General features: G+C 48.0%; 1 pseudogene; it reads right to left on the bottom strand.

Moving 5' to 3' along the window:
* Positions 1 to 1,647: 1,647 nt before the first annotated feature.
* Positions 1,648 to 3,103, bottom strand: LOC119802537 (annotated as a pseudogene).
* Between the last annotated feature and the right edge of the window lie 359 nt (positions 3,104 to 3,462).

Below are 3,462 nucleotides of genomic sequence, written 5' to 3' on the forward strand. Positions count from 1 at the left end.
AAAGGAGTAAGGAAAGTGAGAGAGAGGGTGGGGCTTGAGTCTTTACAGAAATGGCCTTCCTCCAGACCAGGCCGACTGTGTTCCGGGCAGAAATGGAGGTCAGAGCTAAAACTGTGGATCTAGGGAGGAATGCAAAAATGCCTTTTCCACAGATCCGCGGGCATATGCCCTTAAAGTCACTCAGTGTGCATCCCGATGTCCTCTGATATCTCCGAGAAGATTAAGTGGGTGAATGATAGCGGTTTGTTTGACTGACGTCAAAGGAAACTTCAAGTGCTAGGGAGAGGGCTCAGTCAATGTTCTTGCCCTGTGAGCAGGAACACCCAAGTTTGACCATCAGTGTAAAAGCCAGGTGTGGTGGCATGTGCTTACAATCTCAGTGCCAAGGAGGCAGCGGTGTGTGGCCCTTTGGGGTTCCCTGGCCAGCAACACTAGCTACCTTGTCAAGTTCCAGACCAATGGAAAACGTCATCTCTAAAGCATAAAACAAAAACAAAAACCCAAGCTGGTTGCTCAGTCAGTCAAGTGCCTGTCACACAAGAACGAGGACCTGAGTTTGGATCTGAAGCACTCATTCAGAAGCCAGACATAGTGGTGCATGTTTGAAACTCTCAGACTGAGGCTGGGGAAGGGTGTGGAGCCTACGAGTTTGCCAGTCTAGCCGACTGGTGAGCTCCAGGTTCAGTGGGGGACGCTGTCTCAGATACTAAGGTGGAGACTAGATTAAGAGATGTCGCTGCCCTTCACCCACTCAGAGAACACAAGAAGCAACAGCTTTGTGAGGCCTTGGCTGGGAGAGATGAGGAAAGGAGAGGGGTGGAGAGCGGTGTGGGTATTGGCACAGACTCTCTCTAGAGCGGGAGTTCTCTGCTATCTACCCACCTGATGGTACTTGGCTCGCTCTCTCTCTCTCTCTCTCTCTCTCTCTCTCTCTCTCTCTCTCTCTCGTTTTTTCCTGCAGCACTTTGATTTTTCTTTGCACAGTGACACATTGCTGGGGCCTCATGGTCTCATTGAACAGTAGAAAACCAAAATTTGTCATTTCTTAAATTGAGTACAAAAAAAACCCTTACATAAATTAGAAGAATGAATACATACATTTATAGGTGTCAATGCAGACATTCCCAACTCAAGGCAAATAACAACCCATGGCAGCCAGGAGGGAAAACACCAAAACGGAAACTGGGTCCTAAGGCTCGGGAACTTTCCCACCCTGTTAAACCGGTAAGACGGAAGTGGTAACTGGTTCAGGAACCCTTGCCAGCTTCGAGAAATCCTGGCAGTCAGCGGTAAGTTAATAACCTGCACAGATCACCACACAGTGCTCACACAGATACACCTGGCTGGGGATTTCTCTTCCATAGCATGCTCTCCTCAGCCACCAAGTGACTGAGCCACATGACTAAGGACTAAATCAAGATATGCACAGGGTATTAAACATATAGCAAGGGACAGTTAACTTGAATATAAGGCCAAAAATCAGCAACAAGCTCTACAACCCAGTGCTGATATTGGATACAAGCTTCAAGGACACATTTCTTCTCAAAGGCTTATTTCAGTTTCATGAGGCTAGCACGAGGTGTGTACATTTGCCAGGGCAAGTTGATGCTTCGGAATCAGCTCATGCCTGGCACCTGCTCAGTCCATCTAGAAGCATTTACGGTGAACAGCAGAAGGCCCGACTCAGCACACTCCTGCTTGCTGATCTACATCTGCTGGAAGGTGGGCAGTGAGGCCAGAATGGAGCTGCCAATCCAGATTCAGAGCTTGCACTCAGGGGGAGCGAGGATCTTAATCTTCATTGTGCTGGGAACTAGGGCTGTGATCTCCTTCTGCATCCTGTCGGCAATGCCTGGATACTTGGTGGTACCACCAGTAGCACTGCGTTGGCATACAGGCCCTTGTGGATGTCCACATCACACTTCATGATGGAGTTGAAGGTGGTCCCACGGATGGGAAGGAAGGCTGGAAGAGAGCCTCTGGACACCAGAATCGCTCATTGCTGATGGTGATCACCTATTCATCAGGCAGCACATAGCTCTTCTCCAAGGAAGAGGATGATGCAGCAGTAGCCATTTCTTGCTCAAAATCCAGGGCAATATAGCATAGCTTCTCCCTAATGTTACACACAATTTCTTGCTCAGCCGTGGTAGTGAAGCTATAGCCCTGCTCAGTCAGGATCTTCATGAGGTAGTCTGCCACATCCCGGCCAGCCAGATCCAGACACAAGATGGCGTGGGGAAGGGTGCAGCCCTTGTAGATGGGTACTGTATATGTGACCCCATCTCCAGAGCCTATAACAATGCCAGTAGTGTGTCCAGATGCATACAGGGACAGCACCGCCTGAATGACTACATACATGACTGGGGTATTGAAGGTTTCAAACATTTTCTGTGTCATCTTCTCTCTGTTAGCTTTGGGGGCCCAGTGGGGCCTTGGTCAGAAGCACCAGGTTCTCTTCAGGGCCACATGCAGTTCATTGTAGAAGGTATGATGCCAGATCTTCTCCATGCCATTCCAGTTGGTAACAATAGCATGCTCGATGGGATACTTCAGGGTCAGAATACCTCCCTTGCTCTGGGCTTTGTCACCCATGTAGGAGTCTTTCTGGCCCATGCCCACTGTGACACCCTGGTGTGTGAAGTCCTTCTGTATATGTGTTGCTTTTATTGGTTAATGAATAAAGCTGTTTAAGCCAGTGGCTTAGCAGAATAGAGCTAGGCAGGAAAACTAAACTGAATGCTGGGAGAAAGAAGGCAGAATCAAGCCGCTGGAGGAGACAGAAACATTGGAACCTTGCTGGTAGGCCATGAACCTCATGGTAAAATATAAAATAATGGAAATGGGTTAAGATATAAGAGCTAGCTAACAATACACTTAAGCTATTGGCCAAGCAGCATTGCAAATAATATTGTTTCTGAGTGATTATTTTGTGGTCTGGGCAGCCAGGAACGAACAAGCCCCCTCCTACTACAATGCTCTGGTGCTGGGGGTGCCCAACGATCGGTGGGAATATGGTCCTAGGGGCATCGTCATCAGCAAAGCCAGCATTGCACATGCCAGAGCCATTGTCAGTGACAAATGCGGCAATTTCTTCTTCCATTGACATCAGCGAAGGATAGGGAGATGCAGCAGCGAAAAGATTCTCAGCGTAACCTGGTGGTGGAGTGTCTTGGTGGTCTCTTAAAGTCACTCTGGGGGCTTGTCTAGGCTTAATTATGATCAGGGTTAAGTGAGAGGGTTAAGTGTTGGGGTTAAGAACTATCAACAAGAGTATCACAAAAACTCATAGGACATAGGACGCTCTGTTCTTTCCAAGGCCAAGCCAAACTGCACACAAGAGCAATGCTAACTTGTGGGGGGATCACACTTTTTCAGAATAAACATATGGAAGGGAAATCCCCCAAACACCTGGGCCTTATAAGTGAGATATAATTAGTTCAAGTCAAATGTAGTTAGTGT

The sequence above is a fragment of the Arvicola amphibius genome, chromosome 12 (assembly GCF_903992535.2).
Source record: "Arvicola amphibius chromosome 12, mArvAmp1.2, whole genome shotgun sequence".
NCBI lineage: Eukaryota > Metazoa > Chordata > Mammalia > Rodentia > Cricetidae > Arvicola > Arvicola amphibius.